The sequence below is a fragment of the Oncorhynchus tshawytscha genome, linkage group LG03 (assembly GCF_018296145.1).
Source record: "Oncorhynchus tshawytscha isolate Ot180627B linkage group LG03, Otsh_v2.0, whole genome shotgun sequence".
Taxonomy (NCBI): domain Eukaryota; kingdom Metazoa; phylum Chordata; class Actinopteri; order Salmoniformes; family Salmonidae; genus Oncorhynchus; species Oncorhynchus tshawytscha.
The window spans coordinates 71,387,584-71,414,658 of NC_056431.1; positions in this window are offsets into that span (position 1 = coordinate 71,387,584).

Sequence of the window (27,075 nt, forward strand, 5' to 3'; positions counted from 1 at the left end):
GCCTGCAGGGTTGAAATATGCTACTCTTTGTTTACTGTTGTGATATCATCAGATAATAGCTTCTTATGCTTTCGCCGAAAAGCCTTTTTAAAATCTGACATGTTGGCTGGATTCACACATTTTATTTGAATTTGCCGCGTTGCATTTTCCCTGGCTTTTGGCCAAGTGGGACGCAAGCGTCCCCTATACCATAAGAAGTTAACTACATTCCTTTACTTCTTCAGGATCGGTGTCCTGTCCAAGGGACGGTTGAGCTAACGTAGGCTAATGTGATTAGCATGAAGTTGTAAGTAACAATGTCATGACTTCCGCCGAAGTTGGCTCCTCTCCTTGTTCGGGAGCGGCGTTCGGCGATCGACGTCACTGGCTTTCTAGCCATCGCCGCTCCATTTTTCATATTTCCATTTGTTTTGTCTTGTTTCATACACACCTGGTTTTCATTCCCTAATCACACTGCATGTATTTAGTCCTCTGTTCCCCTCCATGTCTTTGTGTGAAATTGTATTTATGTTATGTGGGGATTGATACGCGCCATACTGTTTGTCTATGTTCTGTGTTTGGGCACGTTTATGTACTTTTGCGCTTTCGTTGGACCAGAATAAAGAAGTGCGCCTGTTCACTACACTCTGCTCTCCTGCACCTGACTTTGCCGCCAGTACACACCCTTCAAACAAGAACATTTCCTAGGACATATACATATCTGATATTGTCAGAAAGCGTTATAGTTTTACCTTAGATACTTAAGTATATTTTAAACCAAATACTTTTAGACTTTTACTCAAGTAGAACATTACTGTGTGACTTTTACATTTACTTGAGTCATTTTTTAATAAGGTATCTAAACTTTTACTAAAGTATGACAGCTGGGTACTTTTTCCACCACTGATATTATGAGGCGTGTCTTACCTTGCTTCAAAGTAGCCTATAGCCAAAATCCCATCGTAGAAACATGGAGGCAATTATTTTCTAAAGACTTTGCTTTTCTTTGAATTTTCTTTCATAGTCTAACAGCAAAAGGCATTATCCTAGTCAGAATAGGAACCCGTGATAGTTGTTGCATCTTTAGATCTCCCCTCTTTAAAACATTTTCAAATTGCATTTTGGAACATTTGTATGTAGGCCTACTGCCATGTGCACTTTACTGCGTGTAGAATTTGAAGGACTAATAGTTGATCAGCATTTTAAGCGAAACATTCTGACATGTTCAAACAGCTGTATTGAATGATGCGGTGTATACCTTTACAACACTACTTTGACACGCACCGTGGGGATTAACAAGTGGATATACGCAAAGCCCTCTAAAAAATGATTGAGTACACGGCAAATACTTGCTTATATCCTTAACTACACAACTGAATAACACATACACAAAAAAATACAATTCCTATTGCCTCAATAATGGTAGAAGTTAGAGGAGTTTGCTTCCATTGAAGCCCATACACAGACCATTGCTCTTTCATTCTGTCGAAATTGGAGCAATTGGACTCTTTTGACATAGTGACACACATCATGTTCCTCCAAACCTTGTGACCACAAGTTGGGGAAGCATTCTGTAAACGGATGGAGAAAATCTTAAGGCTTTACGGAACTGGGGTAATAAAGCCATCTCTCCTTACATTTGATGATGAGGCCAAATCCAACTTTCACTAGGAGATGGATCTCCACTCACTAAACACCGTAGGCTCAAACTAATTGTATAGCCTCCGACATCACTGTATAGCCTCAAACACATATCTAGGATGTGTTTACACACTTTTACTGTACATTTCTGAAACGATGTATAAAAACACATTTTGGTTCATTTTAATGCTGATAAATAAAAAGGTTGTTGGCCTAAATACAATGAAAGACAAGCCACATTTCCTGGGGAGAAGGTTTACACTCTTCTACAACACCACAATAATCACTAGGTATAAAACAAATGTGCATGCAGCTGAGGTCATACTTTTATAGAAGGGCCCTGTGAGTGAGCTCCTTTTTTCCACAGTAGAGAAAGAAAAAAAAACATCCCGCTCCAGTAAGTTTAATCCAGATGCTTCCACAGATGCTTCCACAGATGCTTTAGCCACCCCCATGTGTCCAGTGAGTGAGGGGAATGGGGGGGTGGGGTATCCTATTCTACTATCCTTAATGGAATGTTCCAGTGAGGTTTATCATAATGAGGTCTGTGAGTCAGGAGGAACCTATTTCTATTTTTTCCTTTCGAAAAAGTAATGAACATGGGAAAGTTAATGGTAACACAGGCTAACTTACATTTTGTGAATTTTAAGCAGCAAATAGAGTATCAAATAAATAACAGTGAAAATATAATTCTGAGCTTGACTCCTGTGTACTTTTTCAATAAAAAAAGTATGTTTTTTAGGGAGGTACCGCCAGATCTCCTTAGGGAGGTACCGCCAGGTCATCACTGCATCTCAGTGCTAGAAGCGTCACGACAGACCCTGGTTCGATTCCAGGCTGTATCACAACCGGCAGTGATTGGGAGTCGATAGGGCGAGGCTAAATTGGCTCAGTGTTGTCCGTTAGTGTCGGTTAGTGTTTCGTGGGGTAGGTCATCATTGTAAATAAAAAATATGTTCTTAAATGACTTGCCTAGTTAAATAAAGGTTAAATAAATAAAATAAAGGTTTCAATAAAATCACCTTGACGTCCCTTGACTCCCAAGTCAACACTAAATCTCTCTTTCTTCAGAGTATCCTCCCTCAAGTCAGGCCTGCTGCTGCATGCCTCTACAAAGACAATGTATGTAAACCAGTCCTAAAACTGAGCATGATTGCCGCTGCAGTGGAGCTGATTGACGGATGAATGAACGGATGGATGGAGAAGGAAGGCAGAGCCTCAGGGAAGGTTACGTTACAAAGAGCTGATAGGTGAGCAATGACAACTCAGCACAACGTGATTTATATAACACTGCCGGGGCTGTGGTTGCTACAGGGAATGTGTTTGCTGTGTTACTGACTGCCAGCCTGCAGAGGTCTGTGTGAGTGTCTTGTCATTGGTCTGAGGTGTTGTTCACGGAATCCAAATCAGAATCATAAAAATCACAGCGCTCACGTACTGTACCTAGAGACATCCATTTGATGTTTGCTTTTATTTAGCTCCATCAATCCCTTCCCCTTGAGTCTGCATCCCCCCAAACCTGTGCAGTTGGACTCATTCAAAGTATCCAAAGTGTGTGCACAGTGAGTAGCCATTGATTAGACTCAAAGCCCTTTATAGAGTTGTAAAACAGTCATACATTCTCTTCTTAGGCAGAACCTCTACCTCTACCAAATAGTGTTATCTAATCCAAAGGCCTATAGCCAGCAATAATCATTCGCGATTGAGCAGGTCCACGTGATTCTTGTTCCCCTTCTAAACTAGCTGTGCTTGGTACCACCTGCTATTTTTTGTCTTCCAGTTTGTTTTATGTTTCTTCTGAAATTGCTGCTTTTGCATCAGTAATCAGTACTTCTAACCAACTTGTAGTTTTGTCAAACTACAGACGTGTTGTAAGCGTATTTCCGCTATTCCAAGCCAAAATGACCCCAGCCATTATCACATTGGTTGCAGCTTCATTCACCTCAGTCGATCTACAAATACAATATTAAATCAAAATCGAATCAAAATTATATTCGTCACATGCTTCGTAAAAAACAACAGGTGTAGACTAACAGTGAAATGCTTACTTACGGGCCCTTCCTAACAATATTAGCTATAAAATGAGCTGCTACACATTAACTCAGCACTGGGATTAAAAAGTATACTTTAATACGTACTGAGGGATCTGTTAGCAGAAAATTTATTTTATTATCAAAAGGTAAACGTTTAGATTTGCTTTACAGAACTTTTTTTGTGCAGTTTTACGTAACATTTGCAATTATACCCATTTTGCCATGATTTATGCCAGGTTAATATGATATCTCATTGAGAGCGACTATCAAAACCCCCTTGAAGTCAGAAAATGCTGGAGCCATGATGAGTGGAGGACAGAAGGGACGATGACCTCAGCTCTGAATATCTGTTCACCACATCAGGCTGGGAATGAGAGGCTGGTCTAATGACCTAGTAGTTAGTTGGAGCCACAGATTCACCAGAGGCCCTGGTCTGGCCTGGTCTGGCCCCTGACTGGGCTAGAATGTAGTGAAGGTCTACCCAACTTGGTAGTACTGAAATTTTCTTTGTAGAGGTACTGATGTGGCCTTAACCTTGACAGTAACTTAATACCACCAATTGCATTCTAAATGCTTAGCTACACAGTATACTGTAAATGCAGTACAATGGACCAACTTTAAACAATTCCCTCACAGTGTTTACGTTGATATTTTCCCTCAAATGTGGATGTTGGTCTAAGCAATAGCTGAAACTCATCTTTACCTGACAAAAGCTGGGAATGGCTTTTATCGTATCTTCTGTCCAGTCTGAAGACATTTTAATAACTGAACATCCTCCAGATGTGTGACATGCTGGAAAAGGGACCAGAGGGTTAAAAGTCATAGTGAAGTTTGAGATTGTCTGGTCTACGCATGATACATGTTGGAATAAAATGGACTGTTCAAAAATGGGAAGATCATACATTATGTATTCGAAAAGTTATTCTCACATTGAACATGTGATTTTTGCCAATGTGTCTTGAGTAGGAATTTAACACCAAAAGAGAGGGACGGGAGAGATAATGTACTGTATTTTTGCCACTCCACACACCAGGGCCGTGTTCATTATGGCACACTGTGGCAAAACGTTTTTCAACAGAAAATGAGCATTTCATAATGTACAGGTCAAGTCACACACCCAGTACATCACTGGGGCCGAACTCAATCCATCTAAGACCACTATATCAGGCGGTGTGAAAGGAAGGCCCCGGAAAATTGTTAAAGACTCCAGTCACCCAAGCCATAGTCTGACACCAACAGGTTCATGAACAGCTTCTATCCCCAAGCCATAAGACTGCTAAATAGCTAAAAAAAATGGCTACACTGACTATCTGCATTGACCCTTCTATTGCTTGAGTTTTTTTTGCACTGTCACTATGTACACACACACACACGCTGACACTTCACACTCACTCACTCACTCACTCACTCACTCACTCACTCACTCACTCACTCACTCACTCACTCACTCACTCACTCACTCACTCACTCACTCACTCACATCATTTGCTCAAACACACACAGCATGCACATACAATCAAATACGCTGCTGCTATCCTGTTTATATACTCTGAGTACACCAAGCATTAGGAACACCTTCCTAATAATATTGTGTTATGTGCATGCTATGTGTGTGTGAGCAAATGAAGTGTGTCAGTGTGAGTGAGTGCACTGAGTGTGCACTGAGTTGTCATTTTGGAGGAGTGCTTCACACTGATTGAAGCAGATTTAACAAGTGAAATCAATAAGGGTTCATATCTCAGCTGGTCAGACTGTGTCATCGAAAGAGCAGGTGTTCTTAATGTTTTGAATACTTATTGTATATACTATATACTATATATATATATGCATTGTCACCTTACCCCCATACATACAGTATCTAACACTGCCACTTCAGTATCCATGCGCATTGTAATAAGGATATTGGCACTGAATATATGTATATAGTATATGTATATATGTATATATATGTATATGTATATAGCTACTGACCCTGGAACTGTCCCTGGATATAGCTACTGACCCTGGAACTGTCCCTGTACATAGCTACTCACCTTGGAACTGTCCCTGTATATAGCTACTGACCCTGGAACTGTCCCTGTATATAGCTACTGACACTGGAACTGTCCCTGTATATAGCTACTGACACTGGAACTGTCCCTGTATATAGCTACTGACACTGGAACTGTCCCTGTATATAGCTACTGACACTGGAACTGTCCCTGTATATAGTTACTCACCCTGGAACTGTCCCTGTATATAGCTACTGACCCTGGAACTGTCCCTGCACATAGCTACTGACACTGGAACTGTCCCTGTATATAGCTACTGACACTGGAACTGTCCCTGTATATAGCTACTGACACTGGAACTGTCCCTGTATATAGCTACTGACACTGGAACTGTCCCTGTATATAGCTACTGACACTGGAACTGTCCCTGTATATAGCTACTGACACTGGAACTGTCCCTGTATATAGCTACTGACACTGGAACTGTCCCTGTATATAGTTACTCACCCTGGAACTGTCCCTGTATATAGCTACTGACCCTGGAACTGTCCCTGCAACTGGAACTGTCCCTGTATATAGCTACTGACCCTGGAACTGTCCCTGTACATAGCTACTCACCCTGGAACTGTCCCTGTATATAGCTACTGACCCTGGAACTGTCCCTGTATATAGCTACTGACACTGGAACTGTCCCTGTATATAGCTACTGACACTGGAACTGTCCCTGTATACAGCTACTGACATTGGAACTGTCCCTGTATATAGCTACTGACCCTGGAACTCTCCCTGTATACAGCTACTGACACTGGAACTGTCCCTGTATATAGCTACTGACCCTGGAACTGTCCCTGTATATAGCTACTTACCCTGGAACTGTTCCTGTATACAGCTACTGACCCTGGAACTGTCCCTGTATACAGCTACTGACACTGGAACTGTCCCTGTATAAGCTACTGACACTGGAACTGTCCCTGTATATAGCTACTGACCCTGGAACTGTCCCTGTATATAGCTACTTACCCTGGAACTGTTCCTGTATACAGCTTGACCCTGGAACTGTCCCTGTATACAGCTCTGACACTGGAACTTCCCTGTATATCTACCCTGGAACTTCCCTGTGTATTTTTGTTCTACTGACCCTGGAACTGTCCCTGTATAATGCTATTTTTGTATAATGCTACTGACCCTGGAACTGTCCCTGTATACAGCTTACATACTATCTCCGGTTCTTCTTATATCTATTTCTTGTGTATTTTTGTTCTACTTGACTTATATATATTTTTTATAGTACTACTGCTATTGATTACTACTGCTATTGATTACTACTGCTATTGATTACTGCTGATATTGATTACTGCTGATGTAACGGATGTGAAACAGCTAGCTTAGTTAGCGGTGGTGCACGCTAAATAGCGTTTCAATCGGTGGCGTCACTTGCTCTGAGACCTTGAAGTAGTAGTTTCCCTTGCTCTGCAAGGGCCGCGGCTTTTGTGGAGCGATGGGTAACGATGCTTCGTGGGTGAATGCTGTTGATGTATGCAGAGGGTCCCTGGTTCGTGCCCGGGTATGGGCGAGGGGACGGTCTAAAGTTATACTGTTACACTGATATTGCTTACTGCTGATATTGATTACTGCTGATATTGATTACTGCTGATATTAATTACTGCTGATATTGATTACTGCTGATATTAATTACTGCTGATATTGATTACTGCTGATATTGATTACTGCTGATATTGATTACTGCTGATATTGATTACTGTTGATATTGATTACTGCTGATATTAATTACTGCTGATATTGATTACTGCTGATATTGATAACTGCTGATATTAATTACTACTGATATTGATCACTACTGATATTGATCACTACATTGTTGGGAAGGAGCAAGCAAGAAAGGCATTTCACTGTACTGGTGCCCGTTGACAATTAAAAGTAGAGAGACTAGGCTGGGCCCACACACACCTATGTTTGCTCTGTTTGATGGGTGGGGCTTGAAGCTATGAGGGACGTATTTTGAAGGGCAGCGGTGCATTTTGAACCCACAACACAACCTCTCCACGTTGTTCAACAGGTCGTTCGGAACAGTTTCCATTTAATTGTATGTCGCATTACATTTTTTAACTGGTCGTTCTGAACAGCCCTGTTCCGTTTAAATGAATGTTGCATCATGTTTTTTAACTGGTCGTTCTGAACAGCCCTGTTCCATTTAAATGAACGTTGCATTATGTTTTTTAACTGGTCGTTCTGAACAGCCCTGTTCCATTTAAATGAATGTTGCATTATGTTTAGGGCTAGGCGTCCCGCTAGCGGGAAAACTTCCGGTGAAACTGGAGTGCGCGCAATTCAAATAAATAACAATAAATATTATGGATACTAAACATTTAGGTACATATAAGTGTCTTATATGAAAGCTTCAATTCTTGTTAATCTAACTGTCCAATTTATAGTAGCTATTACAGCGAAAGCATGCCATGTGATTGTTTGAAGATGGCGCCCCACACAGGTGTCATACATTCACAAATAATGATTAAATATTCACTTACTTTTTGAAAATCTTCCTCTGATTTGTCATCAAAAGGGTAGCAGCTATAACATGTAGTGTCGTTTTGTTAGATACAATTCTTCTTCAAATCCCAAAAATCTGTTTAGTTGGCGTCATCGATTTGAGTAATCCACTTGTTCAACATGCAGAGAAAGGAATCCAAAAATCTACCCCTAAACTTTGTTTCAACAAGTCAAAATACGTTTCCATTTACTCCTCATATACCCTAAAATATAATCAAACTATAATATTTCTCACAGAAAGAAGTATGTTCAATAGGAAACCGATTGTAGCAGGTGTGTACTGTCTTCATGGTGCAAACATGAATTTCCAAGACGGTGTCCCTGTACTAAAACTGATATTTCTTATTTGTCTTTGAAGTTACATGCCTGAAACCTTGAACATAGATTGCTGACACCCTGTGGAAGCTATAGGAATTGCATCCAGGGAGCTAATTTTCAATATGACCTTTTACTTGCCTTTCTAAAAGGATGGTCTCTCTCTCAAAGAAATCTGGTTGGTTTTTCTTTGGATTTTCTCCTACCATATCTATTGTGTTAGATTCTCCTACGTTATTTTAACATTTCTACAAACTTAAACAGTTTTCTTTCCAATGGTACCAATTATATGCATATCCTGGCTTCAGGGCCTGAGCTACAGGCAGTTTACTTTGGGCATGTCATTCAGGCGGGAATTGAGAAAAAAGGGGCCTAGTCCTAAGAATTAACTGTTGATTCCGAACAGCCCTGTTCCATTTAATTGAATGTTGCATTGCATTTTTTGGAGTGCAGCTCTGGTGACATTTCTACTCCACTCCGAATTAACATAAATTAATGGTGACACCATTAAAATGTACTTTTCTTAAGATTAGTGCTTCCAAAACTTCTTCTGTCATGGCCCCCTTTATCATGGGGCAACATTATATGTGCTCATGAATTTACCATGTTAAATGTGACTGTACTTCTTTTGTTGATACAAGTTAGCTCATATAATTGAGGGTTTGTTAAGAAGAGAGAGGAGAGAGAGAGAGAATGAGAGGAGTTATTGCTCCGTTCTCCTTACAAGTCTTGCACAACTTTGCAGTTTTTCCCCTTCACAAACCACGGCCTCTAAGGACCTGTTCAACCAAAAGCATAATTGGCAGAATCCAATCAAAACATGAAGAATTATTAGTACCGTGTAGTTTAAAGACACAGAAAGCCAGTAGCGACTTTGAGAAAATAATTTAGAATCAATTTAGAATTTCCTCATGATATATTATTGAGATGGTCTGACACACACAGACTAATAAAAACTTGAAACTTGAAGAAAGTTCAACTTGAAACTTGAGGTAGTTCCTCCCCTTATTTATTTTCTCATGGTGCCAACTGAATACGTGCCAGAATGAATACCTGTTAGAATTAGTGCAGTTTGCCAGTGTTTATCCAGGTCCTTCTTGCTCCATGTCCCAGTCTTCCTCTGTGTAGACATGTCTGGGAATCTGTTTACCCAGCAGTCAGGGCCTTATACTGCCATCTCGTTAAAGAGAACTAGGGATATGTCAGGCCACAATAAGACTGACACCTTGATATATGGCTCACATGCCCCCCCCTCACCCCATGTGGATCAATAGTCATGCTGGGGTTCATATTCATGAAATTTTAAACCATTGTTGCTGTTTTTAACAACTGACTCTCTGTTTTGGTATTATGTAGCACCTTTTGGTATTAGCAGCCAATGTGAATAATTTGTTATTTCCTGTGTCTTCTTTAAGACAATTTCCCACTGGACAAAAACAGTTTGAATCAACATTGTTTCCATGTTATTTCAACCAAAACATTCAATGTGATGACGTTGAATCATTGTGGAAAACTGATTGGATTTTAAAAAGTCTGCAACGTCAGGGAATTACATCTTGTTTTCACACAACTTTAACCTAAATCCAATGACGGAAATGTTTTTGTTGATTTCACGTTGAATTGATGTTGGTTGACAAAGCAACCAATTTTAAATCAAAACTAGACATTGAACTGACGTCAGTGCCCAGTGGGTTCCAATCTTGATCAAAAACAGATCCAGTACCCAAGTAGGTTTGCGTAAATTACAAGTGCAAATAAGTTGCTTTCAGTTTCCATAAGGTTGGCTATGTTCCAGGCTCCATTTCTGTTTTGTAGTTTGCTATCATGGCTGTCGGGATTCAATGACCAGAACCAGTCTTCAATCTTCTCTCTTGTAGGAAGCTCAGGCCAGAAAAGAACAGAGTACATTCTGTTCCAGAGTGTTACTAGGACTCCTGAAATATATCTACTCCTTGGGGTCTTTGTGGGTGTGGAGGCTGTGCAGATGTTGTTTGTAAAGTCGGATGTCTTGTTTGCGGTTCCTCTACTGTTCAGCTCCCTGCTTTGTGCGGCTGGTTGAACCGTCTTCTCTGTCTGTTTAAGTCTGTCCCTATTGTTACGGAGCTTCTTAAGTATTTGTTTGGGCTTCTCTAGTCAACAAGGTCTCAATTACTATACTTAAATGTGCAAGGCACTGTTGGAAATATGATATAATTGTGCAATTTTCAGACAGGGTTTTTTGGAAGGAAACCTTGGTTGTTCCTCTCTCCTCACATGGCTATCCTTCTCTGAAACAAAACTAAAATCTGACTCCACCTACTGCGTTTGTGTGTGTGCTCTTGTGTACTTGTACGTTTGGATTGGCTTCAAGTTTACACATTCGGATTTAAACTTTTGATTCCACGAAGTCAATCTATTCATATATTGTGATAAGTAAGTTCAGTTACTTACCATACATAGGAAAATGATAATTGTTCCATCTCCTAACATACGTACATGTACGATTCAACTGCTTCAACAATGCATTCATCTTCTGCCCCAGAACTGTTCTTTTAAATATTTAGTTCCCGTGAACTGGGATCTCAAGGGCCATGTTTTTCATCATCTGCACATTTGCAGCCTTTCTCCTGCCAACTTTCTTTCAAAATGTCTGCCTTGGCCTCGCTGTATGTTCTGTTCCAGCACATGTGCTGCGTTATACTCTGAAGAAAAACGCTAAAAAAGCAACAATCTTTGCATTAAAAGACAGCATGTTTAATACGATTCCACCACAAAAGAATTTACACTTTTTTGAGTAAGTGTTTTATTTTGAACATATTTGAGTTTGCCCACTAGTTTGAAATCGATCATTTCTTTCATTGAATTTTTGCAGTTTTATATTATAAATCAAATATCTATGAACATTTTAAAATGAGAAAAGCTGCATAACAGACAAACAAAAACGGGCTCATACTGTACGTTGTTCTTTCACAATTCTCTCAGGAAGCAGCAGAGATTCTTTACACTGAAGCCACAGTATTCAGTATTTGGAGATACTGCTTCAGCTAATTGTTCGAGGCAGTACTCATTGAACAATAGATGCATTTCATGAGGGCACAAAGGCACTCTGTGATCATGTCTGAGACTCTGCAGGGTCATCTCTTCACTTTCTGTGGGCTTGATTCACATAGTCACTAGTCAGATTCAGATTCTTTATCAGTCACATTAAAAACGTGAAATGTGTCTTCTTTGGTGCAAACCGTCCTGAAATATCCCTTGTTTACATATCCTGCTCGATTTGACAATATGCCAGGAAGAACTAAGTCTTCAAGCAGTGCTCTCCTCTTAACAGTTCTCTACACTAGTCTTCCCAGTGGTCTTTAAGCAGTGCTCTCCTATGGGAGCTAGGTCTCTAATCACTGAAGAAACAGCCTAGCCCCTAGGGCACAACCACAGTGCCTAGGCCACTATCTAGGAGACTGGGAGACAACGGATACTTATAGCCCACAGGACTATTGAGAAAGACCATCTGAATGGCTATGTAGGGGGGGGGACTGTCTGTGGACTGGACAAATTGTTCAAGCTGATCACTTCTGGAGTGTTTACACTTTCCTATGAAATGAAACTCAACTTTAATTTTGTGTACCTTTAGCATTGGTTAAGGTTTGCATTAAGGCTATCAAAGGAGAGGAACATTAAAATTAAAAGCCAAGGCATTAATTAAAAATGTCTACGTAATCTACAGTATATATCTACAATACAGTATGTTTAATGTTTGTACTATAACGGCTCCTCCAAACTTGATATTGTATCTTATGTTGTATATTGTATCTCCCATGTAAGACACTTGATGAATACCAATAAGATTCTTCCACAACCATTCCCCAACCCCCACCCCTGCGTCGTTTGACACTGCTAGGAACTTTTTGTTTGAAAACGGCTCTCGTCATAGCTTCACTTAGCTGGCGTCGCAAGACAGGGGGGATGGAGTGTCAACATTTATCCAGAAGTCTTGTGGATTTGTGTTTAAAACCACATTCTAGGGGCCAGTCTGGAACTGGATTCCACCTCACTGCCATTTTATTTTCCACAAGGGAACAAGAATAAAATTCAACATGAGCTTTTATGAACCTTTAATTAACTGATGAAAAAAGTGGACTCTATCTTTGTTTTTACGCAGTCTTGCCATGGGTGTTGTCCAGTAGGAAGAAAATGGTTTGAAGTGAAAGCTCCTGAACTCTTCCAATAAGAAACACACATTTTAGTTTTCTGTTCCCAAAACGTTTCGCAACGGTGTGTTCTATGGTGTGCCCTATTGAACACGATCCTGGTAGAGCCTTTTCTCCTAGCCTGCTCCTCCATCTTGGCTCTGTTTGTAGCAGTGACACACTTCAGCAACTTCAGACAATCTGTCTTCCAGATTTCCACCCGTCACAGTGATGGAGTCCCCCTCCTCCCCCTGTTTATAATTAGGCCGACACCATGGCCTCCATCTAGGCGTTGACATTCCAGGATCCTGGGTCACAACTTGCTGTCTGCAAATGGAAGAACATGAAAATAAATGAAATCGATAGTTCATTGATAAAGAGGGAAATGTAGTCGCTTCATCTGCTGGCTTAACACTCCTCAAAGAATCCTATCCTGTTTGTTTTTGCCTGGTTTGGTTGTTGTTCATTTCACATTATTTCAGTATTGAAAGAAAGTTATTGAAGTTTTTATTTCATGTGACTAGTTAAACATGTCATAGAATGTTTGGCATTTGCCTCAGAATTGTGAAATAACTGAACTACTTTTTATATCTGGTATCAGTGTCCCACCTAGTGAGCAAAGCGTGTATTGCTAACTCTGAAACAGCCTGCCCTGCCTCTCTACTCTACATTCTGGCCCAAATCCAAGTCGACCTCTAAACCGTAAACCCTATGCACTTTTACACAGACCTCTGTGTAAAAAATATGCATTTTCTATTTTACACTGTAGTCTTACATGCTAATTACAGGCAGCTATTATAAAGTAGAAATCAATATCTTATAGATTCAAACATGCTACATAACAGTCCTTACCAGACCTTATACCAATTAATATAATTACTTATAATTAATTAATATAATTAAGTCTCATCAATTAGCTTTTTAAAATGTGTGAAAAGCTGAAGGAAAAAAAGAGATGAAGGTATGTGCTGTTAGTCTCTGTAAATGAGCAGCTCTGCCCAGGGACCTCCACCCAGGCAAACCGGCCACGCAATGTGTTTGCATTGGAAGACAAAGTGTTAACTCTAACATAGTCTATTAGCTAGAAAGCTATCTTGGTAGCATACATGTCCAGCAATTCTACACAGTTTGGCATGGAGCTGAGAGACAATTTTGCAGTTATGAAGTAATTAAATGCATGTTATGGATTTTTGATTCCCTGACTGTCTAGCTTTAATTTTACTGTTAGTTGTCAAATATCGTATTATTTCAAATATATTTCGTTCAACATCTTTTCTGCATGCTTTTTAAGTTGACAAACAGTTTTTTTCATCCCAAAAATGGCCACTTAGAAGGCCCACCTAAGAATTTTCCTATACAGAAAACCCCCTGTAATTAGCTCCAATGACTGTTTCTGCTCCATATTAAAGGGATAGTTCGAGACTTTGCAATGAAGCCCTTTATCTACTCCCCCAGAGTCGGATGAACAGGAACAGCTAACCTGCTCTCTGTTCCTGTAAACGTCCGGTCATTGAGCTTGTTGGCATTGGCTTGTGAAACTACTTCTAACTTATTTCATACTGGACACAGAACCATACAAATGGTATCCACAATGGTATTCTGTTGCAGCTAGCGATATTCACAAAATAATGATTTTACTACTATTACTAGAAGTGGACTATTCTGTTTTGGCCCAGATGCTTGGGGAATGTTGCTTCATTGGTCACGTGGTTAAAGCATCATTCTATTAAGCAGCTGGCTAGATACTTAGCAGCGCGTTTTCAATATGAAGCATCATCGCGATTGCTGCGCAATTTGACTGCAAGCCTTTCCTCCCGTTTCCAACTGGACAGCTCTCCAAACGCACAGGTAAGCGGTCAAATCCGTTTGACAAAACGTTCAGACCAAGACCAAATAAAAAAATACATACAATGTTGCTATGCTATTCGGAAACAATAAAGACCACTAGCCATCGTCTTGACTCAAGGAAATTGGTAGGAGGAGTCGCCGCTTCTCCCAAGCACCCAGAACTACGTTTATCCAGTCATCAAAGTAGCCTATTTACGGTTAATATTAACCTGGAATAAAGGACTTGATGATCACATGCAGCATTCCAATGCAACCTTGTAAATGAACATCTAAGGATCCACGCAGGTTATCCATAGGCTACAGACGGGTGATAGCGCTGTGTATCGCAAGATATTCACTGTGTCGACGCAGGTGAATCATGGGTTGCTGCGGAGGCGGCTTGGCGCTGCATTTGACGGTTTTATATTTGTGTCATTAGTTTAACGGTGCTTTTCTGCCACCTTATAAGGTAAACCGTTATGACAATTACTTCGGCCACTAAATCAACATGCAGATAAGAATGCTAATTTGCATAGAACAAAGGACTGTGATTTGTTGAATGAAGGCACATCCCATCACGTTATTATTGGGCAAATTCGGATTTATATGAAAATAGTTTAACCGAAAATAGTTGAATCTTATTTCAATCAATACAAAACGCTTGAATTATTCCCCCAATTTCCATCTGTTCATGCCATGCAGCCTTCGCTATTCTGTTTTATGGCCCATGCCATGAAATTGATGGTAGGATGGCAGAGGATAAATTGACATCAGGTGCATGACTTCATTCCACAAGCCTATTGGTTCTGCAGAATGGGAGGTGGGCAGTGAATTTAGTTGAAAACCACATGGCCTCGGTATTATGAGTTTTCAATTTCAATATAGTATGTTTATCAATGAACATACATGCAGTTGAACAGCATCACAATTATACCCATAGGGTGGTGAACAATTGGCCCAGAGTCATTAGGGTTTGGCCGGGGAGGCTGTCATTGTAAATAAGATTTAGTTCTTAACTGACTTGCCTAGTTAAAGAAAGGTAAAATAAATAAATATACAATGATACTGTATTTAGGCAATAAGGATATCTACTGTACAGTAGCCTAAGTTTGGACAACTACTCATTCAAACGGTTTTCTTTATTTTTACTATTTTCTACATTGTAGAATAATACTGAAGACATCAAAATGATGAAATGACACATGGAATCATGTAGTAAACCAAAAAGTGTTAAACAAATCCAAATATATTTGAGATTCTTCAAAGTAGCCACCCTTTGCCTTGATGATGGCTTTGCACGCTCTTGGCATTCTCTCAACCAGCTTCATGAGGAATGCTTTTCCAACAGTCTTGAAGGAGTTCCCACATATGCAGAGCACTTGTTGGTTACTTTTCCTTCACTCTGCGGTCCAACTCATCCCAAATCATCTCAATTGGGTTGAGGTCGGGTGATTGTGGAGGCCAGATCATCTGATGCAGCACTCCATCACTTTCCTTCTTGGTCAAATAGCCCTTACACAGCCTGGAGGTGTGTTTTGGGTCATTGTCCTGTTGAAAAACACACTAGTCCCAATATGCGCAAACCAATTGGGATGGCGTATCGCTGCAGAATGCTGTGGTAGCCATGCTGGTTAAGTGTGTCTTGAATTCTGAATAAGTAACAATAAGCTCACATATTTGTCTGTATCAGAGTCTTTGGCTTCAACCAGCTAAGCCTATATATTGAGGAAAGCAGCATTTTGTAGCTATTTTAATTCCTGGCCTGCTGGCCTATTGCCCAGCCTAGATCACATGCACCATCTCTGTAACAGTCAATGATTTCAAATGGCTGTGAGACTGCTCAGGTAGTTGAACCAAAATGTTTTTTTTGGAATGTTCTACCTAATTGAACGGATCCAGGTCTTCTCCACCATAACACTGTCTGTTTGAGGCCGTTTTTCTATAATGTGAACCATCCTAGTGTCTCTGCAGCAGCCCACTAGTCTCTAAACATAGACCCATACATCAGCAGATAGGACGGCTAATAGTTTGCCGAGAGTGGGGCGATATCACCTCAAGTGAGCTGTGTTATCGGCTTGCCTACCATTGAAGTGCCCATTGAATGACAGATCAGCATTCTCAGCTGAACGTCTGGCACCGTTTTTGTCAGGCTTACTTTGTGTTAGCCTGGATACTTACATACAGTGGCCATTATCACAATGTAATGACAACTTTTAGTACTTTTTAACCGGGACCTGCATTTCAGAGGGGGAAAACTTATCTAGGATCAGTTTTGCATTTTAGATCATAATGTATAAGATTTCATAGACGTGGGGGACCTTGGCTCGTATTCCTAAAGCATCTCAGAGTGTGAGTGCAGTATTTTTCAAGTGTCCATATGATCTTATTCAGCCATCCAGGACGTTCATGCCAGGCGGTCTGAGAAAGGCCCGAAAAATGTCCAAAGACTCCAGCCAGCCGAGACATGGACTGTTCTCCCTGCTCCTGTCCGGTAGGCCGGTACCAGTGCAACAATATCAAGGCTCAGACAAACAGACTCTTATCCCCTGGTCATAAGACTGTTAAATGGCTAACAACTATGCTCTCCCTCTCCCACAGCCTATCCACACTTACTCTATTCCCATCCACAGGTCTCTACCCACTCAGACACAACTTACACTGCTGCTGAAGTGATTATTGATTAGATACATTACTCCATTACACTGCTGTCCATAGATTGTTTTTGTATACTCATTGAATAGTATTATCATTCTTACCATTGCATTGTTGGGAAAGAGCTCTCCAGGTAAGAATTTCACTATAGTGTTTTACACCTGTGTACGTGAAGAACCTATAAATGTATAAACTTGAAACGTATTCATTATATCAAACAATCAAATGTATTTATAAAGCCCTTCTTACCTCAGCTGATGTCACAAAGTGCTGTACAGAAACCCAGCCTAATACCCCAAACAGCAAGCAATGCAGGTGTAGAAGCATGGTGGCTAGGAAAAACTCCCTAGAAAGGCCAGAACCTAGGAAGAAACCTAGAGAGGAACCAGGCAATGTGGGGTGGCCAGTCCTCTTCTGGCTGTACCCAGTGGAGATTATAACAGAACATGGCCAAAATGTTCAAATGTTCATAGATTACCAGCAGGGTCAGATAATAATAATCACAGTGGTTGTCGAGGGTGCAACAGGTCAGCACCTCAGGAGTAAATGTCAGTTGGCTTTTCATAGCCGATCATTCAGAGTATCTCTACCGAACCTGCTGTCTCTAGAGAGTTGAAAACAGCAGGTCTGGGACAAGTTAGCACGTCCGGTGAACAGGTCAGTGTTCCATAGCCTCAGGCAGAACAGTTGAAACTGGAGCAGCAGCACGACCAGGTGGACTAGGGACAGCAAGGAGTCATCAGGCCAGGTAGTCCTGAGGCATGGTCCTAGGGCTCAAGTCCTACTAGAGAATTAGAGAGATCATACTTAAATTCACATAGGACACTGGATAAGACAGGAGAAATACTCCAGACTTAACAGACTGGCCTTCGTCCCCCAACACAAACTATTGCAGCATAAATACTGGAGGCTGAGACGGGAGGGGTCGGGAGACACTGTGGCACCGTCCGACGATACCCCCGGACAGGGCCAAACAGGCAGGATATAACCCCACCCACTTTGCCAAAGCACAGCCCCCACACCACTAGAGGGATATCTTCAACCACCAACTTACTATTCTGAGACAAGGCCGAGTATAGCCCACTAAGATCTTCCCCACGGCACGAACCCGAGGGGAGCGCCAACCCAGACAGGAAGATCACATCAGTGATTCATCCTACTCAAGTGACGCACCTCTCCTAGGGACGGCATTGAAGAGCACCAGTAAACCAGTGACTCAGCCCCCATAATAGGGTTTGAGGAAGAAAACCCCAGTGGAAAGAGGGGAACCAGCAAGGCAGAGACATCAAAGGCTCAAGTGATCCTGGATCAGCACTCTAACTTTGAGACGCTATATGAACACGAGCGAATGTCCCCTGTGTCTATACAATCTTATACATTATGATCTAAAAGACACAACTGATCCTAAATCAGTATTCCCACCCTAGACTCTCTTGCTACTCCAGACTGGTATGAAGCCGTACTAGATCCTTCCTATGGAACCCCCAGGCAAAAGAGGTGCAGCTTAATGTATGTTTCATACTTACCAATTGTCTGACACACTTGCTAGCGTACTACACAAATCCACATCCACACTACCTAACACCCTAGGCCAATTAATCATAGTAATTTGCCAAATAATCAATCTAAGTCTAACATGGAATCAATGTGTGCCTATTAAACCATGTCTTTAGATGTATTGATTAACCAAGGGTTAAAGGTGTCTGCATGTTTCCCAGACAAAACAGTTCGGAACAGTTTGTGCGTATATAATGATAACAATGTGACGTTTTTGTCTGTTTTGGACTTCGACAAGGGTTTTTTATGCTGTTCAGGCGCACAACTTTTTTTCTCTCAAGGCAACCCGAAGTGTGTAGCCAAAGACTACTCCCCCTCTTCGTCGATTGCTCAACAGTAAGAATTCTTCAACAAAGTCTTAATCTTAATGTAAAATTATGCTACCAAGATCTCCATGGCAAAACTCAAGAAATGCTTTAAATTTTGATTTTTTTTTATCTTAGATTAATTCAGACTCTTTTGAGTAAGGCTATGGCGTCTCAAAATGGACAAACAGCCCTATGCGAGCACAGTCTTTCGGTTGGACTAGCCGAGGAGGGGGGCCTGTTCTAACATGCTGAAATGGGAATGGCTCCAGCTGTCAATTCCCTTCATGTTGGTGTCATGCAGGATATACATATAATGGTAGCACAAAATAGGAGGGATCCAGGTATCTGTTCTGGATTCAAATGGCACATTTGCATGTTTTATTACTGTTGGACAAGTGAAACTGTTTCCAGAGTTCTGCTCCTTGTTGGCATTGTGGACATTTGTATTTGTATTTACATGCCTGTCTCTCATTATGCTTGCCAAAGAGCACTTTGCTTTCTCCTTGGATGAAGGCATTCCTCATATGCCAGTCTTTATATGCATGTGGACACACACACACACACACACACACATACTTTGTTCATCCCTCTCACATAATACTGCCCCTCTCAGATACTCGGTCATAAACCCAACCCCTAGAGTCTATGACCAGCTGTTAGCCAGCTAGATACTGTAGAGTGACGGGCTTGACATTTGGTACAGGTCTGTCCAGAGGTTAAGGTGGTTGACTGGAGAGGCTCCTGCCTCTGTGGCGTTTTTTTTAATAGTCAATAATACAATACAAGGTTAGCTGTGGCCAGGGTGGCGACACACTTCACCGGCTAACAAGACACCCTGGCATACCAGAGAGAAGGGAAGGTAGGACCTTTTAGTGTTTATTGTGCAGACCTCAAGATGTGTTTTAAGGGCACAAGGAGGCAGTAAAACAAGGCATGCTCAAGACTAGTGTTCTTAGAGCCTTGTCACATTCAGATAGCTTCAGCACTACAGCGTAACGGGGGATTCTCCATGCAGGCTAACATCCAAGGTTAGGCTATTCATCATGGTTGGATGTTTGAACTGTTGAGTGTAACACACAGATTGACTGAAAAGCATGCACAGTCTGGCTCGCAGCACGGGGCCCCACGGACACTGGGGAATCTCAAGGGCATCTAGAAGTGGAGGCTGGAACTAGTAGCTAGCTACACCGTTTTGATAGCTAGCGTGCCCTTTTGATAGGCTTGTTGGTATTGTGGTCATGTTGAATTAACTGTTTAAACCAGTCCAATTCTTTCAGACCTACACTAGGGGGGTAGTTGTTGTTTCTGAACAGGACTGTTGTTATACTGTCTGAGTAGCAAAAGTTGAGGATGTTTTCTGACTGTCACTTTGTCACTTGACAGGGGTCTGTAAATCATTACAGCTGCTCAATAACGGGGTGATGGCTAAAAGCCAGTCCCAAATTGACCATTAACCTCTACCCCCTAGGCACTCATGTAGATCTGAAAGGATTGGATACATATGATGTAAAACAGGCCTGGTCAACCCTGCTCCTGGAGAGCTAACATCCTGAAGGTTTTCGCACCAACTCTAATCTAGCGCACCTGATTCTAATATTTAGATGTCAGGTTAGTGTCAGGTTAATTAGAGTCAGGTTAGTTACTTCTGGAGATGGAGTGAAAACCTTCAGAAGGGTAGCTCTCCAGGAACAGGGTTGGGCAGGTCTGATGTAAAGAATAATGGTAATGGCCCACTTTGCCCTCTGATCGCCTGTTGTGGAATGTTCAGCATATTATTGTTTACGAATGTTATGAAGCACATGCTGTATATGTGCCCTTTGTTCTGACCAATGGGGAGCTTTGGTTCCCATGCCCCACTGAAAGTATCATTCTGTTCACTAGCAATATTGTTCTTTATTCTCTGAGCGATCAGTCCTAGCCAGCTCTGAGGCACTGTGCATAACAATACACTAGAAGGTGTCTGGATCCTGGATGTCATCCAGACAGGCAGATCTTTCGTGAGGGGGAAAGATTGTTGTTGGGCCCCCTTGACCTCTCTCCCATTGCCCTGGTCTGGGTAATTACAGATCTACTATCCATGGCATGTTTACATGGATGAGAGACACCTGTTGCTTCTTCCCAAGCAGAAATAAATCCTCTGCAGCTATTTTAGCAACGTCATGATTATTAAGTTATCCAAGGTGCCCTAAGAAATTTGCCTGACGACTCACCCTGAATTGGATTTCTCTGCTCTATCGATAGCTACAGTGCCTTGCGAAAGTATTCGGCCCCCTTGAACTTTGCGACCTTTTGCCACATTTCAGGCTTCAAACATAAAGATATAAAACTATTTTTTTGTGAAGAATCAACAACAAGTGGGACACAATCATGAAGTGGAACGACATTTATTGGATATTTCAAACTTTTTTAACAAATCAAAAACTGAAAAATTGGGCGTGCAAAATGATTCGGCCCCTTTACTTTCAGTGCAGCAAACTCTCTCATGAAGTTCAGTGAGGATCTCTGAATGTTCCAATGTTGACCTAAATGACTAATGATGATAAATACAATCCACCTGTGTGTAATCATGTCTCTGTATAAATGCACCTGCACTGTGATAGTCTCAGAGGTCCGTTAAAAGCGCAGAGAGCATCATGAAGAACAAGGAACACACCGGGCAGGTCCGAGATACTGTTGTGAAGAAGTTTAAAGCCGAATTTGGATACAAAAAGATTTCCCAAGCTTTAAACATCCCAAGGAGCACTGTGCAAGCGATAATATTGAAATGGAAGGAGTATCAGACCACTGCAAATCTACCAAGACCTGGCCGTCCCTCTAAACTTTCAGCTCATACAAGGAGAAGACTGATCAGAGATTCAACCAAGAGGCCCATGATCACTCTGGATGAACTGCAGAGATCTACAGCTGAGGTGGGAAACTCTGTCCATAGGACAACAATCAGTCGTATATTGCACAAATCTGGCCTTTATGGAAGAGTGGCAAGAAGAAAGCCATTTCTTAAAGATATCCATAAAAATGTCGTTTAAAGTTTGCCACAAGCCACCTGGGAGACACACCAAACATGTGGAAGAAGGTGCTCTGGTCAGATGAAACCAAAATTGAACTTTTTGGCAACAATGCAAACGTTATGTTTGGCGTAAAAGCAACACAGCTCATCACCCTGAACACAACATCCCCACTGTCAAACATGGTGGTGGCAGCATCATGGTTTGGGCCTGGTTTTCTTCAGCAGGGACAGGGAAGATGGTTAAAATTGATGGGAAGATGGATGGAGCCAAATACAGGACCATTCTGGAAGAAAACCTGATGGAGTCTGCAAAAGACCTGAGACTGGGACGGAGATTTGTCTTCCAACAAGACACTGATCCAAAACATAAAGCAAAATCTACAATGGAATGGTTCAAAAATAAACATATCCAGGTGTTAGAATGGCCAAGTCAAAGTCCAGACCTGAATCCAATCGAGAATCTGTGGAAAGAACTGAAAACTGCTGTTCACAAATGCTCTCCATCCAACCTCACTGAGCTCGAGCTGTTTTGCAAGGAGGAATGGGAAAAAATGTCAGTCTCTCGATGTGCAAAACTGATAGAGACATACCCCAAGCGACTTACAGCTGTAATCGCAGCAAAAGTTGGCGCTACAAAGTATTAACTTAAGGGGGCTGAATAATTTTGCACGCCCAATTTTTCAGTTTTTGATTTGTTAAAAAAGTTTGAAATATCCAATAAATGTCGTTCCACTTCATGATTGTGTCCCACTTGTTGTTGATTCTTCACAAAAAAATACAGTTTTATATCTTTATGTTTGAAGCCTGAAATGTGGCAAAAGGTCGCAAAGTTCAAGGGGGCTGAATACTTTTGCAAGGCACTGTATGTACATTCAGTCTGAAATTGCCATCCTATAAGTTGTTTGTGTGAATTCGAAATGAGGGACATTGTACAAAACGAATTAATCAGTGATTGGATCGTCTTTAACAAATCTAACCGATCAGAGAATCAAAGTTGATAATGTCATCACAGGCTCTGGCCCAACCCATTGGTTTCTTGGGACCAATCAGAATGGTCAGAATGTGTTCGCATTCTAGAAATCTTTGGGGAGGGAGCCAAATCCAGATTCATGGTTGAGAAGAAACATCCGTTGGTCAGAGCGATGTGGATGGGCAGCCATGTAACTGAGCAAGGTAGTTACATTGATAGCAGATTTCCACCTGCACTTGGGTTGATTGTAGTACATAAAGAAACATTAAAATAAATGCCTGCCTATTAATATTCTAGCTAGATAGCGTAGCTGCTTTTGGGTTAGCATGAGACAATTCCTTGGCAATGTACTAAGCAAGGCCGTGCACAGACCTTTCATGGGGGCAGGTGTTCAAAATGTAAAACATTTGGGAAAAGAGGATGGGCTATTAGCTGATCATTGATGTAAATCTGCTCGTTAGCTAGCTCCATTTATTTTACATATTGTGATTTACCTCTGTCTTTCTGCCTCTCTCTGGTGCACAAAATTGGATGTCCACAACAACCACATCAGGAGACCACTTTTGAGGTCTGGGAAAAATCTAAGAAATTACAATCTTGGGGGGGTATAGTTACCCTTTAATTGAACTGGGAACCAGCCAGAGACTGGTTAGTGATGTTTGCAAAACAAATGGCCACTGGATGGAAATAATCATGAAACAGTATGATTCTGCCAGGTAGGCACAGGCTAATTTGTAGTTAACATTTAATTGAGAAGGGTTTTTGGAACCTACATTAGCATTATTGCTAACAGCTACTTAAAGTGGTAGACAAACACGCACATAAATACAGGGGCATTCCTGTGTTGTTGCCCCCAGAAGCATCATGCCCATAGGGGGCACAGGGCCATTTGCCCCCTCAGATTTGTCCTGTCATTTAAAAAAAAAAAGTTGTTGTTTCTCTATAATACTAGACACATAGTAATTTTATGAAGTAGACTTTAGATAGGTCGTCAATCTCCCAAACTCATAACTAGCTACCAAGAAGCCATTTCAGGCTATTAATCAAGTTAGCGTCGTTAGCTCGTCTAACCATTTTAGCTGGCATGCTTGCTTTTCTAAAGTCTACCAACCTAGCCAGCAGGCATTTACTAAATGTACTGAAGAAGACTCAAGTTCCTTTCAGTTGCATACCCAGATTAGCAGAGAAGCATATTTAGTTTACTCATAATGATTATGGCTCTAGATGGGAGGGAAAAGCCTTTTCAGGTGTTTGAAAAATTCTAAATTCTCAGACTTCTGGACAGAGCGCACAGCACACCTCCAGACCACCAACAAACATCCTTACGATTTTGGGGTGTTTGAGTGTCTCTTCCGAATGTTTAAGGGAAATACGATTCACTGATGCGTTTTGTTAATGTCTTTTGAGAATCTTGGGCAAGTTCATGCATTTTCTAGTAAATTCAATATATTTAGTTGATTTCCTGTTTAAGTTCAATACATTTTTGAATATTGTTGAATTCCGTCTGGATTCTGTGATTCTGTCCACGTTTTCCACAACACAGATTTTATAGAGCCCTAGTAATAGGGGCAGAGAGAGAGTTTGATATAGCAAATCAAGTAAATTCAGGAGATCTGAATGTAAAGATCTGGAGAACATGGAAATTAATATTTTGTTTTGCAAGCCTATTAGCTAGTCTGCCGCCAATAACAGTGTTGAAATCAAAGTAACATATTCCCCAATGGTTGTTTGTTTATATCTGGCTGTGATCATTGTATTGTTTCAATAGTGATTTGTAGCTCTGGATTGATAGATTGAAATTCATGGACTTCTGTTATTCTAGTAGATAATTTGTTATCAACAAGATCATTTTTTCCCTTTTAATTGTTAGATTTTTTATCTTTTTTTAGGGGGGTGGATCAGCTTTAATATTGCAGATTGTAGCTTCCATCAATGTAACTGTCTGCATCACTTCCAATCCTCCATATTTTGCATATAAACTAAACAAAAAAAGAAACGTCCTCTCACTGTCAACTGCGTTTTATTTTCAGAAAATTTAACTTAACATGTGTAAATATTTGTATGAACATAACAAGATTCAACAACTGAGACATAAACTGAACAAGTTCCACAGACATGTGACTAACAGAAATTGAATAATGTGTCCCTGAACAAAGGGGGGAGGGTCAAAATCTAAAGTAACAGTCAGTATCTGGTGTGGCCACCAGCTGTGTTAAGTACTACAGTGCTTCTCCTCCCCTTGGACTGCACCAGATTTGCCAGTTCTTGATGTGATATGTTACCCCACTCTTCCACCAAGGCACCTGCAAGTTCCTGGACATTTCTGGGGGGAATGGCGCTAGCCCTCACCCTCCGAGCCAACAGGTCCCAGACGTGCTCAATGGGTTTGAGATCCCGGCTCTTCGCTGGCCATGGCAGAACACTGACATTCCTGTCTTGCAGGAAATCACGCACTGACCGAACAGTATGGCTGGTGGCATTGTCATGCTGGAGGGTCATGTCAGGATATGCCTGCAATGACAACACGTTCAGTCCGATGATGCTGTGACACACCACCCCAGACCATCAGCTTATTGTCAACTACTGTACCGAGGCACTTACACTCCTCCACCTGTTCTATGCTCTGGTCACCGATGGGGATTTATTTCGGAGCTGATGATTGCTTCCTATAGTCTGTGATAAGGTCTTTGGTCTTGGTGACTTTCAGATCCAGGATGTTATCCTTTCACCATAGGTCAAACTTGTTGAATCATGTCATAAGAATTGGATGTGTCAAGAATAACAGTACAAATTTGATATATGTTATCTCAGGGCAGGTGCTCCTACAGTCATCTGTATGGAGTGTAAATGGGACAGGAGAGATTACTGAGCCCTGTGGTCAGAGAGGAGTGTCATGAAGCACAGCCCTAAAGGGGACAATGCTGTACACTCTCAGAAAAAGGGTTTCCAAAAGGGTTCCCATAGTAGTAACCTTTTTGGTTCCATGTAGAACCCTCTGGGGAAAGGGTTCTACATGGAACCAAAACGGGTTCTTCAAAGGGTTATCCTATGGGGTCAGCCAAAGAACCCTTTTAGGTTCTACATAGCATGTTTTTCTTTCTAAGTGTATAAGCATCATGCCCGCCTTCAAGGTTGAGAAGGGTACAACATTCACAAGGCCAATGGCCTTACCTAAAGTTGCACCGATGTATCACTGACAGATTGTTTTTTTCGTTGGGCTCAGAGGAGAGCAAGCGAGAGAGAGAAAGAGTGGGTGTTGGGCATGCCTCTAGGGATGTGTCATGTCTTTGGCTATGCTGGATTAAGTGATATGACATGCTATTCTATTAAATAATTTCTCTGTAATTAATTTTACCTGATTAAGCTAATCAGGTAAATAGTTAACTAGAAAGTCGGCACCACAAAATGTTTATAGAGCTGTTCTCTTAATAAACTCTTAAGACCTAGTAATCTTTTACATCAATAGCAGTCAATATTTTATCGTCACCTTATTTAGTCTCATCTGAAAGATGTAAATTCTTGGTTATCTTCACGAACCCTGGCTAACAAGTTGAATCAGCAATACAACGTTTTATTTAATTATTTATTTACTATATACCTAAATAATCACACAATTACATATACACAGAATGTATCATACATTGATTACAAATTATGTCATAAAGGAAAACGTCCTCAGTGGACGGAACAGATATGACAGCTGGTTACACAAAGAAAGAGGGTGGGGTTTTCATTGAAAGAGCGGGAAGACTGAGGAACAAAGGGTGAAGCTATGTCTCTATTGGGACGTAGGCAGCTATACTATCATAAGTACAGTATTTTATGCATTCTAAATTACCGCCCATTTGGAAAAGGAAAATGAAATAAATATTTACTCTGACCTGCGCTTTGATCGGTTGGTCGTAGATGGGAGGCCGAGTTGTCCTTTGAAGAATGTCTGATGGTAGAATGGACACTTGGTAGTACTGTCGTCTTGTGGTAGAACACATACTCTGCCCGTCCTCTCGTAGCCCACGTCTACAGTTGCTGCGCTAACGCGACAGCTAGGAGGTATCACT